The sequence below is a fragment of the Schistocerca piceifrons genome, chromosome 6 (genome assembly GCF_021461385.2).
Source record: "Schistocerca piceifrons isolate TAMUIC-IGC-003096 chromosome 6, iqSchPice1.1, whole genome shotgun sequence".
Taxonomy (NCBI): domain Eukaryota; kingdom Metazoa; phylum Arthropoda; class Insecta; order Orthoptera; family Acrididae; genus Schistocerca; species Schistocerca piceifrons.
In genome coordinates this window covers 291,152,257-291,168,899 of record NC_060143.1, presented here as the reverse complement: position 1 = coordinate 291,168,899, position 16,643 = coordinate 291,152,257, and the positions used below count along the sequence as shown (strand labels likewise).

Sequence of the window (16,643 nt, the reverse complement as noted above, 5' to 3'; positions counted from 1 at the left end):
TGGTTCTGTAGGACTTTATGTAATTATTAGCTTTATATTTCATTATACTGCAAGCATATGAAGAGTGATTAGAGCACCATTCACTATTATGAATGTTTCAACATGGTTTGTTTCAAAGTGTTTTCATTGGGTATATGTTATTAGTGGAATGTTATTGTGCATATTTAGTACTACACACAAATCAACTCTCAGCAGGGCACCACTTTTCATTTGAAGCTGTAAGATTATCTTTTCTTTATATCTGAATGAAGTAATTTGGTGAATGTTATTTAGCACAAATAGGACAGTTGGATAACAGCTTTAAAGCCTCTTTATTAAACAACAAAACTTGTTTTTCATGCTCTTTAGACTTGTCACATTTACATAGAACAATTACATTACAATGTATACTTTTAACAAGACAGATGAAATGTAGACAGTTCAGAACTGATTTAAAATGCAGTAAAGTGTCTGGAGGATGGCTTCAGGTTGTGAATGACAGCAGGCTGATGACATGCAAGATTGAAGAAGAGCAGTGTCCTGGTAGCATTCATTGGCCTCTGTATGTACATACATACATCACTGGTGTGAAAGCCACTTTTGCATTATGTGTTGCTGCCAAGTATCATAGCTTGATCAAAGTCTGATCAATACTATGGTAAAATCCAAGAGTTAGCTGAAAGAAATATATAGTGACATGAACAGACATGGCACTGTGATAAAATGACAAAAATTACACTGAAGTCATTGTGACTTATAGAGGTCCCCTGTATGTTACAAAAAGCAAGATGTGGTTCTTAATAGGGTGTGTAATCACCATGGATGGCAATGCATAGTCTGTGATGTGCTTCCATGTTGGCCACAGGATTGGTTAGGAGTTTTCTTGTAGTGGGGTGTTTCATTCCTCCACCAATGCAGTTAACAGCTGGATGGTTGTTGGTACAAGTGTGAGCTTACTGTCTCCAAATGTTTGGGCAGAGTACAGCCACCAGTCAACAACCTTGTGACATTCTACTCCTCTTTGACATTTGTCTTTTCAGGAGAACATTTTACCAGGCTTCATTTTTGTGGATGACAATGTGGAACTTTGTGACCAGCTCAGGTACAAGATCTCTATGAACAAGATGGTATTTGGTGAATGGCTGGACTGGCCTGTCTGTTCCCTTGTCCTGATTGTAGTAATACCATGGCATTTTCTGTAGTGTCTCACCAAGGAGGGTGGGTGGGGGAAGGGACTGGTGTACTTTTATGTTCACCTTTAAAAAAGTAACAATTTATTAGTTGTTCAATTATATTAACAACATTTGTTGAATATATACTGACATGTAGGTAGGATCAAGAACTTGAAAATACCATGTAGCACAGGCTTAATAACACCAGTGCACTTCCAAAAGTGTTTCTCACTGTCTATGAATAAAACATGTAATTCAAATTCTGTTCATAGTTGCAGATGTTTAGTCTGAACATACTTTTTTAAAGTGAGTGATGTGTAAACAAGGCTTTGAACCTAGAAATATTGAATACAATATTCATTGGGGCAGTATCATAACTACTGTAGGGATTTAAATTTAGTGGTTAAGTTTAACTGATAAATTTAAAACATGCCTGGATCCTGGTAGAAGACCTCAACAAATATTTTTTCAGACTTTTACAATATAAAGTAATAGACTAGATTACAATATTTTCAAAAGGTGGAGTCCCCCTTGTATATTGTGAGAGTTAATTTCCATCCAACATGTGAGAGGAGAAATATTATAGAAGATTCACATCCACTGATGACCATCTTGCAATTGTCAGCTGTGTTGGCAGAAGAATAGACTAATACCCCATGAAGTACCTAAGAAACTTCTGGCTAGTTCTGGATTGTATTGCAGAGCAAGTATTGGCATCCATGGTTATCAGATACTGTATTAAGAGACATGCCCTGCCTTTTGTAATGTCCAGAGCTGTAGTTGCTATTGTAAATACAAACCAATACAAACACAACAAAATACACTGTAAACATATCTCCTGACATGGCATAAACTCCAATGCTTTTATTTTACCATCTCTTTTCCACACACAATATTGAGATGGATCTTTGGTCTAGCCATTTTGAGCTTAAGTATGCTTCTCATTGTGACACCTTAATAAAGAAACATGATATGTGGTAAGTATTTTCATACAGCATAACAACTAATACATTATTCATATTAATATTTGCATGATAATTTGAAGGAATAACGTACATGACAAGTGTATTGTTAAAGAAAGTAAAAATGTTATGAGATGGAAAGTTGCTACTCACCATATGGAGGTGGTGCTGAAGGACTGCCACAAACTGAAATGGCACATTTGAGACTGTTCTCTGGTGTAGTTGTTTGTAGTATCTGGATATTTCTTTAGTTGCTCAAGTTGAGTATGAGAAGTAGACAAGAAGGAATACTGGAGCAAGGGCGAAGTTATGTGGACAGAAATGTGTTGTTAACAAGTTTTATAATGTTTTGCCCCATACTGTTTAATGGTGTATTAGTTTCATTGGTAGCATGTCTTGTGTACTGTTATGTTCATGCCATTTTTACAGATTAATCATATTTTGGCAGAAGCAAGGAAGGGTGTGGAAACAAATTTCTGCAGGCTTGGAAGAGTACTGCTGAGCCTGAAACCCGTGTTGATAGTAGAAAGTAATGGATTTAGCAACATGGGAAATGATTGGATAAGTTGTTTGATTGGTGCTTCAGTTTCTATGTATGTGTTGTGGTAGGCCCTATTTTGTTTGGAAAGGTGAGGTAGTAGAGGACTGCTGTGATGTTTTGAGAGTAGGTACACATTTGATGTGGTTTCCTCTACATTTTCCAGTATATATGCATTAGTCAATCATTTAGTGTGGTTCATTGCACTATCATTTCAGTGTTTGAAATATTGGCTGACAGTGAATGAAGTGATATCTGCAATGGCTGTAGTGCATCTGGATGTTTTTATTCTTCACCCCCCCACCCTCCTCTCCCTCTCCAAAGTAACAACATAAAATGAAAATGTAGGAAGAATTGTAAAGTGTTTCCTGCCTCATGCAATAATGAGTCTAACTTGGATGAAAAATTCCTGTTACTAATTGTATTTTGAAAGTGTATGAATTTGTTAATAATGAGGCATGCAGTATCACAACCCAGGGTATAAGGCACTTGAATGAGGGATGTGTCAGCACTGGAGGTGGAAAAATCACAAAGTGGGCAGGGATAGGGGTACTGCAGTTGTGTTCAAAGGTGGTTCCACCTGAACTGTCTGTAGGTGGGTCCTTTTCTGACTTATGTTCCTTGTTCTGCCAGGCTGGAATAATTTAATATAATTGTGATTGATTTGCACTTAAAAACAGTAACCCAATGTAAGATGCATTTAGTATAACTGATTGTATAGAAGAGACTGAGATGATTTTGGGTTCAGCAATTTACTGGTTTTGTATTACATAATAGGTTTGAATTGACAGTTTGGGATTTTGTTTTACTGTCTTAAACAGCAGTGTAGTTTCATTTGTATTTATTCTCTGATATGAGTTGAGGAGACTTGCTTAGAGAACTAATGTGAAGTAATGTTTGTTTCTTCTTATTTGTATCTCTGTTTACTGTTGGAGGAAGCTGTACAATTGAGAAGCAGCTAGTTAATATATTTTCCCCCCTGTGGGTCTGGGTGTTGCAATAGGCCTGTGGTATTTGTACCTGTTGTAAGAGGTGACTAAAAGGAGTGACATGTTTTGGCCTTTATGTGGTGGTCCCCTGTAGGGTTTGACCTCCATACTTCCAAATTTTTCTGAAGAGTCAGCCAATTTGGGAAGAGTGCCTTACATGGTGCATTGTGTATTGAGATCTTTCACTCCCTTTCTTGTTGTTGCATTGCAGTCCAGGGCATTCTCCATCTCTTGGATAAGGATACATTTCTGGGTGTGGTTTCTGTCATGCACTTTGCAGTGTTGCTTTCTGTGCTGATGACAACCATGGACTTCTTTGTGCCTGATATCCAGCATGGTAGCCAGTTGTGATGGGGCCACCCTGTACCCTGATGGTTGTAGCCCCTTGACAACACAGGGATTGCTGTGCTGATGCCTGTGCTGTAAATTCCTCATGTATGCCAAGGAGTAGATGCCTATCACCCTGGGGCATCGGGACTCCTGGCAATGGCCATCCTGCATGGTGGTCCTGGCTATGGCTGGGAATCATCTGTGGGGAAGGCCCTTAGTTGGAGTGGGTGGCAACAGGGTGGATGACATGCAATGAAGTGTGGCACGTCTCTTGCTGCTGGTGAACTGCCAGCACTAAGTGTTTGAGTGGTTACTTCAATGTACAGAAGTATGACCCCACATTGTTCCTCTCCCTGGTCAAACCATGGGAGGGGTGAGAAGCTAAGGATGGCAGTGAGACTTATTTGCCCCATTTCCTAGTTTGTATGACAGCTGATAGGGAGTCTTTGATCATGGTGAAGCCTCAATTCTTTGTTGAGCATTTAGAGGACAAGTTTGGAGAGGTGGAGGGCTGGTCCAGGGCATTATATTCCACAGGGACATTTTGTAGTCTGATGACCTATGTGCCAGTTTGGAGTGGAGAGGTGTTCATTTCGTCTGGTTTCTTCATGTGGGTCTGAGGGATAATGAGGTTGCCACTGGTCCATTCATGTTGGCCTTTGAGGGTGATACATTTCCTGAGAAGGTCAAGGTGATTGTCTACTACTGTGTTGTCAAGCCCCATATCCCTCCCTGGATGTGGTGCTGGCTGTCTTCCTACTGTAATTCTAGCCTCACATGTTGAGATTGCAGACGCCTGTCTCATCCCAATAGTCCATGTGCCCTGCCTCCCATCTGTGTCAACTGTGGAGAGCATGATTCACCTTGCTTGCCAGACTGCAGGATTTTACTGAATCAGAGGAAAACTATGGAATATAAGACCCTGAACTGACTGACCTACACTGAGGCTAAGTGGAAGGTGAACACCTCTATCCTCTTTGTATGACGACCTGTTACACTGCTGCTAAAACTGCTCTAGCTCCATCAGCTCCACCAACCCAAGTCACCTCTCAGATGTGGAAGACTAAACCAGCCCCTTTGATGTTTTGGGGGGGGAGGGGGAAATTCCCTCCCTGTTTCTCCTGCATTACCTACTTTGGGAGCAACACCCCTGCCCAACAATCAGGGACATCTGTCCCTGCTTCTAAACAGGAAAAGTGTCCAACTTCTTTGGCTGCTGTTGCTAGGAAGGGGTCCCTTGGATCCCTCCCTTCCCTGGTTTCCACCAGTGGGAAAGGTGATGCCTGCCAGTGGCTGAAGTGCCAAAAAGCAGCTGGTTGTAGGGCTTCACAATCCTCCTTTGTTCTGGATACTGACTCAGTAAAAGCCCTCCCAGCCAGGGAAACCCAGGGAGTGGTGAGCCAAGTCCAAGTAGAAGACCCCTAAGAGTAAGGAACTTGTGGTGGGACCCACCTCATTGCTACCTACAAGCTCTGTATCTGAGGATGAGATGGGGATTCTGGTGTCTGCTGAGGACCTGGATCTTGCTTGATCCTCAGATGCAGTGGATATTGCCTCCTCAAGAAATCAGTTGGTGGCAGGAGGTGAACCTGAGGTGTAAACTGCCTCATTGAATGTTCAATGCTTTCCCAATCCTCAAGATCATATTATGCTCAAGTGGAATTGGACAGTTTTTTCCACCACCTTAGCTCCGACAACCTATCAGCTTTCACCCTTGCTTCTGCATTGGTTTCTGGTGATGTGAACCCTTGCCCTTGTTGGGGTTATTTTAAGCCTTGGGCAGCTTATGAAAGGGAATGTGTTTATGTCCTTAACCCTCTTTACAGTGAGTGTGTGCCTCTTCAAGCACCTTTAGAGGCTGTTGCTGTTAGGGTATGGATGCTGCAGACCTTCTTCCACTGGATGGTGATATGCCACAGCATGCACTGGCTGCATATTGCCCAACTGCTGCTGCCTTTTGTGTTACTGGGTGACTTCAATGCCCATAACCCTCGGGGGGGGGGGGGGGGGGGGGGAGATTGGTGGCAACAGGCCGAGTCACTGTTGTTGAGCTCCCTCATATTTAGCAGCTTAGCCAAACATGCTGCTGGCATCTTAATGCTCTATGTTGCTTGAGTCATACCAGCTGGGGTGCTGATTGGTCTACCCTTCTATGACTGTATCAGGTGTTGATTCAGGATTCAGTCCTGTCTTGATTGTGGGTTTGGCTGATGGTTTGGCATCACCTTCTGTGTTGTGGTCGCTTGACCCCATACTTCACTGTGGGATTTGACTTGCAACTAGCACTTCCCACACAAGCCCTATAAGCAGCATCCTTGTGGAGGCTGGGGTCCTCCCATTGCAGATCTGGTGCCAATGACTGTTGGCTGCTTATGCTGCACATGTTTGTAGTTTGCTGGGGTGTCCAAATTATTATCTCCTGTTCCCCAACTCTGTCGTCCATCTCCCAGAATGGTGGTCCTGTTGAGGGTGTATGATTGCTGTTCATGTCTGGGCTCTTCTCTCTGGGCTTGGGTTTTCCCTCTCCCACCTCTTTTCTGGGCCCATCTACATCCACCCCTTTGATGTGTGCCTCACCCATGCCTCCCGCTTGATTTGGCAGAAGGCCTGAACCTGAAGATGTCTGCTGATGCTTTCCTTCCTTGAGATGAAACCCATAATATGTTTCTATATTCCATGTTTCCTTCTAAACTGGTGGACTGATGTTAACCAAATGTGGTACATGTATCAGTTACTGCTGGGAAAGAATCATGTGCCTATTGAAAGTGGTAGGGGGTTTTGGTGAAATGTGTAGGCCATGATGCGTGAATACTCAGATCTTATGTATCTAGTATATGAGAAAGGAAGCAGGTAGTGACTTTGGAGAAACTTTGCCAGTAATTTAAAACTGCTTAAGAGGCCTTTTATTGCTGGCAACCCTGCACAAAATGTTGAAAGGAAAAATGTTTATTGCTTACTGCATTTTTGCTGTTGATGGAGTAAAAGTAGTGCATGATGTGTGAGTTCTTAATTTGTTTGTTTCTTAACTGCTCACTGTATTTGTGACTTTTTTGGATAGTGTCCACATTTATGACAAATTCTGTAGAGATGGAGGTGAACTTGAGTACAGAAATGTGTGAAACAGTTCAGTATTTGTGATGTGCATATACAGGCAGAGAGACTGGTAATAAGCTGCTTCAAAACCCCTTTGGTTGGTTTGAACCAAATGTGGTATCCATATTACCTCGTATTCTGAAACCATTGGAACTTGGAGCAACAGGTACAGAAATATGGTTATGTGAACAGACCTTTGATTTATTTTATTTGTGATTTTATTGTTTTAAAATTGTAATCAGTTACACACTACAGTGGCATTCAAATATTTTGCTTCCAAATGTTATGTATTTTGATTAACTGAAAGCCATTGTTGAATGACAAGACAGTTTGGGTGAATTGTAGGTGTAGTGTTATTAAAAGGAATAGCTTTTGGTTAATACAGTTTAGTTGCCAGTTGGTAAGTGGAAGTTGATTCTGTTATTATTTCACCTGCCTGTATATACTATGAGGACTTTTCATGTAGGAAGATAATTAAAGCATAGTGAAAACCATGTAAGAATGTATTTGTCTCTGAACCTGTTACTAGTGTGACAGTGTTTTTAAATTTATTTGTCCCATGGATCACATATTGTATGAAAAGTACAAAGTTTAGGATGAGTCATGTTTTATGAATGGGAGTTACTAAGAAATGTGTGGCTAAATAGGCTACAGCTTGAGAATGTGTAGTGTTATCTGCTGAAGTACAGAAATAATGAAAATGGTCACTGTAAATATGATGGAAGGGTAATAACATATAAAAATATATGAAACATGATGTTAACCATAGAGAATGCACAAATATGAAAGTTACTACTAACAATCTGTGTCACTACAGAAAAGTATTAAAAAATTGAGACGTGCAATAAAAAGATCCTTGTTTATTGTTGATTTCTAGGTTTGGCAGCAACTTACTTTACATTAAGTTGTTAGTGTTTAATTAACACTTACTTTTTATGGAATTGTTTCACTGAATGGAAACAATGGTCTGTTAGAAATACCTTTAATTTGTTTTTAAATACTGGATTTGGAACAAGTGTTAGTTGATCTGGAACTTTATTGTGTAATATAACATGGAGCTGAATTACAATGTTCTGGTATGATGATGACCTTGAAAAGACTTAGTGGATGTGTGTGTGTGTGTGTGTGTGTGTGTGTGTGTGCGTGCACGCCTTTTGGATTAATCTTTGTCTTTGTATGTGGTGAATAGGTTTGTTTGAGGATGAACAGGCATGGGGTGTTTGCAACATGAAATTTTATGAAGTGGAATTCATGGGATTGTATCTGTTTGAGAGCACAAATTATCATCAGTTGTGTCTTTTGTACTTAAAATGTTTCCCTAGAAGATGATTCCATTGTGGAGGAAGGAGTAGAACTGTGCATGGTATGCTTGGATTAGTGTGGATTTATTTGTAGTAGATAGCAATATTTGTCATCCATAGCATAATGAAGTGTGTGGTGGTAACTGACCACCAGAATTGTGTGTTGATGCAATGTGCTATCTTTGAATTCCCAAAATTTTTGACTTCAAACTACTGCCACCCCTGTGGTTATGTTCTTCACTCTTTATTTGGCACATGTGTTGTGATTGTGTGTTGGTTATTGTGTTGTCAACAAATATAGGTTTAAATTCAGTGCATTAGTATTTGTAAAATGACTTTCATATAGTGTTCATTAAAAATGATCATTCCTCTTGGGACTTGTGTAATGGTACACTAGCTTATTTGTTTTAGCTGTAAATATGTCATGTATTGTTGTTTTCCTGACATGTTCTACATCCTGGAGGATCTTCTTGCTACAGATAAATTAGAACGAAAGTAAATCTAATCCATCAGTTTGTGTGTTTATCCCTTTTTAAGTTTTGCCTAACCCATAGATCTGAACTTACTGTTTGCATTTTCATTTTGAATTCAATTATTGTTTTAATTTACTTGGATAGGTTTATGGTTGGATGAGGGATTTTGAATGTAGGTTGATGTATATAGTTTTTCTACTATTAACACTTTTGTGATTTTTGTAATGTCACTCAAAGTTGTTTCATTGAGTTATGAGACACTGACTGAAGGTGTTAAGGAGTAGTGAGTCAATGCTATGCTTCTGTCATCAGGGAAGGTCATATGATCAAGATATGTCATGTACATAAATGAGGGAAAGTTATTGCCCTAGATCAAAATCCTGAAGAACACTATATTGATTTTTCATGCATGAAAGGTTTTTCCTATTTTGTTCTGCACACTGATATTTATAGAAGTGTTATGTTGTATCTGCGGTTCTGTAAGTAGAAGCATAGCTAAGTATATGCTACACTTCTTATTCCATCTCTTTCCAATGTATCAAGCAGTATTGTATGATGTAGTAGTGGTACATCAAGAGCTTTACAGAGGTCTGAGAAGATACCTGCTGGTGTATAATGTTGGTTGGTTTTTGTGTGGTTCAGTAATTAAAGAATTGTTGTTTGGGTAGACATATATGTGCGAAAGCCATATTGTTTAACGGTGATAGGTGCATAGTTATTTATGAAATTTGTAGGTCTTTCATAGTGTTTTCATGATTTTGGAAACGATGCTTAACATGGAGAAAGGTCAGTAATTGCACAGAAAATTGGGGCATCTTTCTCTAATAATGGAAAGTGTAGTTATTTGGAGAGCATCTGGAAAAATACCAGGTTTTCATTAATTGTTAAAGATGGATGATACCATGGGAAGACTACACACCTTAAGGGTTTAATTGGTAAATGATTATATTTAGTTTAGAAATTCATTTGGGGTTTGTTTCATCAACAGTGAAGTATAAGTAATGTTAGATGTATTGCTGGAACTTTGTAATGGTTCCTTGTTGTTAGCCTGAGTGAGGTCTTTGTCTTGTGAGGTGTAATATGGTACTCATTGTGTTGCTTTTCAACTGAATGTGGGTCTGTTTCTGTAGAATTTGTAAGTGATGTAGAAGTATTTATTTTTAAGTGTTGCACTAACAGTTTTTTTTAAATAATTTGTCACATGGCTTTTATTTAGTTTGAAGATTTAGTTATGAAGTTGTCATTCCATACAAGTTAAGCCTGCCTAATGACTAAGACAGGATTTTGTTTGTAAGCATCAAATAGAACTATCTTGAGTGGCTGTGTTTGTTGTAGCAATATTGTAGAAAAATATTTCTGTGACCAAAGCTTTTCTTTTTGTTACGTATGATTTTCTATTTTTATTGTGTGAAATTATTCTTTGAATGGGAAGAACTTCAAGTAAAGAAAGGTGTGGAAGTTTAAGAACATGGTATAAATATTCCTGGAAATGGAAAGACAGCAAGACATATCCATCTCAGAACAGTACTGCCCATTGTGTATTTACTTTTGAAGGCTGAGCAGGTGAGATCAGATGAAGGCCTTATTTCAATAGTGGTACAAGCGCATTATCTCCACTATTCTGCCTATAATGCTTCTGAAATTAATTATCCAAACAGAAAGAAAAGTTCATCTCTAGCAAGTAGCCATATGCTTCAATATATGTGGTATCTCAACTGCAGATTTTTCAGTGCTCATGTAACTTTAGCACACTGTATCTCAAAATGAATAGAAGTGGAATTGTACCACTATTGAAATAAGCCCTTCAGATAGTTGTTATGCTCCTAGCAATTGCATTCTGCCCTCGAGTAGTACATGATAGTGTCAGTTGAATCTGAGAAAAATGTAAATGGTGTGCTATGTATGGTGACCGAGAAGTGGTGCATCAAGGTCAATAACTCGTGGTTGATGTGAATGAAATGATCTTGTGTCAAGTTGTCATTTGAAATTTAGTTGTATAGGTAAAGTGACTTCCTAAAATGCACAATTTGTAGTACAACATGTGAGTTGCATTATATTTATTCAGTGAATACTGTCTGAATGACTGGACTAGATTGTAGTGTAAATCATAGTTAACTGAATATGATGGAGAAATTGGATTGTGTATGAAGTGCAATGTGCATGACTTTTTTTACCATAGAAGTGAATTCATCATCCAAATCATTGCTTGCTATTTGGTAAAATTGGTCCCTTGGGTTTGTTGTGTTGAAATTATATGTGATTATTTTAAAGGATGGTGTAAGTCACAGGGTATAGAAAGTGAGGACTACACCAGATGTAGAGAAAGCTATACTGTGGCTATATATTGTTGCCATGAAGTAACCACTCCTCTAGCCAATGGAGATTACTATAAAAGGGAATGTTCAGGAAAAGGGTGCAGTCTTTGAGACATATGGGGATAGCAGTTGTATAATAAACTGTGGGTGATGAAGTGGTTTGTTTAGTAAAGGAACAGGTGTCAGTTGTTTGGTGGTGTAGATTGCACTGGTGTCACAGTTTGTACCCTGCCTATTGGGAGAAAGAGGAGTTAAACACCTATCATCTCCCACGGTTTTTAATTTTTCAACGATTTTCGTAAATCTCTTTAAGCAGATATCTGAATGATGCTGTGAAGATGAATGTGACGGATTTCGTTCGCGACTCTTGTGTAACTGCAGTCAACAGCAGGTCGTTGTGGGTGTGCCTTGAAGTTTGTGTTCGTATGGGAAACTCAACTGGTGCTCCTTATGTTCGTAGTTTACGTGTAGCTATATTTCTGTATAGGTGCAACATTGTGATGGGCCGGGACTCAGTTGACACTTTCGTTCAAATGTCAGATTTTTATGATAATGTATATGGGGCAAGACAAGTCAGTAAATCGTCCGTTACTTCAAGAACAGCATTTCTTACACGTCGCACAGTTAAGTTTGTGGTCATATTGCTGTTACTAGGTCGACATTTTTATTGGGTAATTTTATTGTGTACTGGCGACACAGTGAAATATAGCGAACAAATCAGGCCGCCATGGACGCACCCATTTCTCGACCGGTCGTCTCATTTCGTAGCTGCGTACACACTACCCGCTCGAATGCATTCAGCGGTTACGGCGGCTTCCTATTGTGATGTTTACCTTACGTTCAATGTGTTTGAAAATGGTTTTGTCTTGGCTGTTTTAACAGACGAAAAAAGTGAATTAAAAGCTGTGGGTTATGTAAGGGAAGAAATTCACCCAAGTTCTGTTCCGTAAGTTTGGAGACGATTTTTTATTATCTAAAAACGGAAGAATCATACATTTCGGAGGTGCTGGCCACCATAAACCATTGATAACGAGAAAGACGACAATAATGAGGGAGACTAAAGTGTGAGGAGGGGCTTTTCGTTACATAACGATTTGTAGCCAGTGGCAGAAGTTAACACGACGTTCAATTCGTTGCTGTTTCATCCTCAGTTATTAACTAAGTCATGAGGATATAGTAAAAATAAGAGGAGCTTAATTTTCTGCATCAATATTGGTATACTACTTGGATGATGTGTTCCAGAAACACCTGCAATCTATACACTTCTCTATAAACTATGCCCTTAGCTTTGTCAACCTCGCACTCTCCCATGTATATTAGAACAGCATTTAATTTGCTCTGAATGAGAAAAGGCGAAATTTTATTGGGCGATTGACGCGACAGCCCTACACATGGAACAATTTGTTGGGTGCAATGGTGGGGGCGGCGGCGGCTGGTTCTATACACGCGACGTACCTTCAAGGAAAGTTCATCAAACCGCCTACACACAAGAGTTTCCTTTGTAAAATGGTTGGTCGTTCGGTTCATGTATAGGCCCCTTGGAGGTGAAAGGTTGGAGGTCGAAGATAGCTGCTATTTGGCGCTGTGTGTTGTCATTCGCTCTGAGTTTTCACTAGCGGAAAGAAAAAAAAATGTGTACATGGGTGAAGGAATTGTACAAGAATAGGGGAAGATGTTCAGTTTCCTGAATGAATGAACTGATAATGGGATAAAGTGCTTTTTGGAATTGTTGGAGGAACGTACGTTCAGATATTTGATGTACTGTTGCAAACAGTTGTAATTATAAGATGAAGAGGACTGTGATTTTCGAGACGCTATTCGTGCAGCTCACTTCGTGTCACTTGCCATATGTTATCGGACTATAGGTAATTTATTTGCAGGTGTAAAAATTATAACTGGAATTGGAGTACAGTGAAAACGCCTAATTCTAATGGAAGTGCGCACTGGAGTTTGACAGTTTGAAACTGTAGATGACGAAAAGTCTTATGGTAATATAAAGGTAAAATTGAAATATTTGACTCAAAGGATGTATTGCATTTGCGAGAGTGGTACTGTATGAGGGTGTGAAAGTGTTTGAGTAGGTCATGTGCTCTAGCACTGCTTTTTGTCCGATTATTTTATTAATGGTTTATTACAATGCGACTGCAATGAATGAAACTGGTTTGGTTGCAATTTGACATGTTTGCGGGTGCATTCCTTACCTTTCAGTTGGTTGTGTTTATTTTTTGTCCGTTATATTAATATAGGTCTTTTAGACGCGGTAGTGCTGATACATCCTACTGAATAAATGTAATAATGGTAATAGGAATGTGTATATGCTAATTCGGGCGCCGTATCCACAAGCTGGTTTACATGGCACGTGCAGCCATCGAAAATGTAGGATATGGGACTGAGGTTAGGCAGATGTTTAAATACCAACACGAGTATGCTATCGATTCATGTGTGATAGGTATAATTTTCAGTAGACATGTCTATATTGTACAGTACAGTGTAGGAAGATTCGTATTATCGATAGGCTGCCAATAATATTTTGTAGTTTGAAATACTGGAGAAGAATGTGGGCAATGTAAAGGTGACTTTGGCTTGATCAGCGATTGGAGGGAATTGGAAGAAACGAGAAGTGGTGGTAGGTCTCGTGTTGCAGTGTTACGTACAGATGTCATTATTTAAACAGTTAACCTGTAGGTTTTGCGGATGGAGTTCGCGACTATGAAAATACGCGACTTAAACAGTCGTTGATTGCACGGACTCTGAAGCGTAAAATGTGTACATACCAAAGAGACTGTAGACTTAAGTACTTGATGTAAAATTCAATGTGAACCCTTTGTGCGCTGCAGAGAAAGAAAGTGTTGAAAGACGTACAGACAGATGTACAATAAAGTGATGTGATAGTTCCGTTTTTGCCGACAGAAAAGGTTTCGCACTAGTAAGATAAAATTCCGATAGAGCAATATTTGGAAAATAATGGCTGTTACGTTTGTTGTCCGTAGCATTGGATATGGATAAATGCATCATTATCCTAGAACGTAATTGACAGCACCTGTGTTTATTGCAAGTAAAGAATATGTGATCTGGTGGTGTGCATTTCCTTTTGTTCGCAATTTCAGTACCCTTTCGATTTATACATGTCTTGGGAAGGAGATGAGTGAACTAAGAATGTTATTCAATTGCTATGATTCTCGCGAGTTGTTTCTTGAATATTTGTGGCAGTGTAATCGGAATACCGATGACTAAACGCTGTGAGCGCAACGTGTGAAATAATTGATACGGAAGTTACCTACAAAGTTTTTGAAAGTGAGGTAATCCAGCGCAACTTTATGTAGTTGCGTGAGTAGTATAGGTGCTTCGTGTTTGAATTGTCCTTCAGTTCAAATCCGATAAATACATGTTCTTTGAAGGGTCCTAATACGTGTGATGTCGAGATATGTATAGAAGTTAATGCTGACAATTACGTAAATTCTTTCCTGTCGTATGTACGGCTTTTGTGCGTGTAAGACTATGTTCAGAGCGCTGAAGTACAAATTAGCTCGTGGTTAATGTGAAAATCAGTGGAGGAGGAGAATTGTGTTTCACGTCCAGGCGACAGGGCTGTCACTAGAAACCATAGTAGTATTTAAGTGATTTAGGAAAAGGTAAATCAGGGTGGCTGGAGGCGTGTTTGAACAGTGTTTTTGGCGATTTCCTGTCCAGTGTGTGTGGAAAGTAAATGAGCGTTTTATCGGTGGTTCGTCGTGAAACGTCTTAGCTCATCTGCGCTGATCAGTTATTTGTCTGGAAAGAAAGATAGTAAGCTGTAGCCTACTGTGTCCTGTGAGGATAGCGCTAAGTTCTCTAATGTACGTTTGTATACGGGTGCAGCAAGTCTCTTGAGGGTTCAGCATCTCAGTTACTAAAGACGAAATCTTTGTACAATAAATTTGCCTTTCCATCTTACATGACCCCTGTTTTCTCAGGAACAGGCAGAAACATTGGTTTGAAATATCAAATACTATGGCGTACCTCATCTTGGCGGCGTTATTACGTATACAGCCTAAGTCAGTGTAGTGTTACACTGAGACTATCTTTGCTATATTTGCGAAATTTCTTTTAGTCGAAAACTGATAAGTATTTTTGCAGTGGGCCTAATATAAGTGATGGAGCTGTAATGGTGTAAATAACTTATTGCCTGTCGTTGACTTACATTTAGTTTCCATGAATAACGGATATTAAGAGCGCTGTAGTACACATTGTTAGATAGCGCTACGACGACTTTACAGATTGAAGTGTGCATTTTGTTCGGTGTCCCTTGCGAGACACGTGCATAGGAGTTGTGCTGAATAATTATTTGTCCGCAAAGAAGTGCAGATAGGGAGAATGGGTTGTGTGTCGTTTGCAGGAGCTGTAACCAATGCCAGTGAGAGTTACTTATGTCAGGTGGAGCTTCACGCTCTGTAGGCTCCTGCACCTCAACCAGTAAAAAAAATAGTAATTTTTTCCCTCGAAATCCCATTTTCTCTGGAAACGTTAGATGTATGAACGTGAAACGCGTGTGAAGTAGTAAGCTGTATGGTCCTATGGCGGGGTAGAAACTGCGCCTAATCAATGGAATCTAAAGAGTCGGTCATTATGTCATGGATATAGACATCCGACAACAGTCTTCAAAAGGTATTAAAGAATTATTGATATGTCTACGTTTGTTTGGAACCCTCAGAGTGCGAATCGTACTTGCATTTGTGTGGTCATTGATATTGATATGAAAATGTCGAATAACTGTTGACCATGCTATATTAACATATTTCCTAAAGAGAAGTGAGCATAATTGGGCTGTGCTCGGTAATTTTTAATTTCACTCCACGCAACATTTTTACACATCAATACGCCAACGCCGCACTTACCTGGACATGATATGTAGTTGTCCGTGGTGAGTGCGTCGATCATGTGCGCGAAGTTACGCTGGTGGGATGTGCTGTGGGACAGTTGTCCCGTGTAACTGGGAGCACCGATGTGCCGGACAGCGCGAGGCGGAAAATCGGAGCCACTTGGCGGCGCGTTCATCTTGTAAATAATATGAATGCGTGCGGACACCTGTAGCTGTATTCCTGGAGGGTAGCGCTACTCGGATGTCATGTGACCAGTACCAACTGAGTATTTGCTTGAGGCAGCGCGGTATCGTGTGAAGTTGGCAGCGTGCTTTCCATAGAGCACGGATGTAATGACGGCAATCTCTGACCGCCAGTTTCGCTATAAGTAGGCGTGCATGACCCTTGAAATGCAGTCAGATAGCCCGGCGGTCCAGCGCGTACTGCGGCTGTGGTGATTGAAAGCGGATTTAGTTTATATGTTGTAAAGAGTGGCAAGTTTGAGCTTTTGAATGCAGGTGTACTTGCTGTGAGAGTTTGTTCTTGAAATCGGCAAAAGCATTCATTGTCGATTTAGGATATGTGTAAGAGTCCTCCCATGTATGTCATTTAGTTATAGATTTGATGTATTAGTACAACTGATAAAACCCTGC

At 39.8% G+C, this 16,643-nt stretch overlaps 1 long non-coding RNA gene across 1 annotated transcript; it reads right to left on the bottom strand.

Annotated features, from left to right (window-relative positions):
- Positions 1 to 292: 292 nt before the first annotated feature.
- LOC124803073 lies at positions 293 to 16,242 on the bottom strand. Its single transcript, XR_007017193.1, has 2 exons — positions 16,027 to 16,242; positions 293 to 655 (listed from the first exon to the last, which is right to left on the bottom strand). It is a non-coding gene; the product is annotated as an uncharacterized LOC124803073 (long non-coding RNA).
- Positions 16,243 to 16,643: the final 401 nt, after the last annotated feature.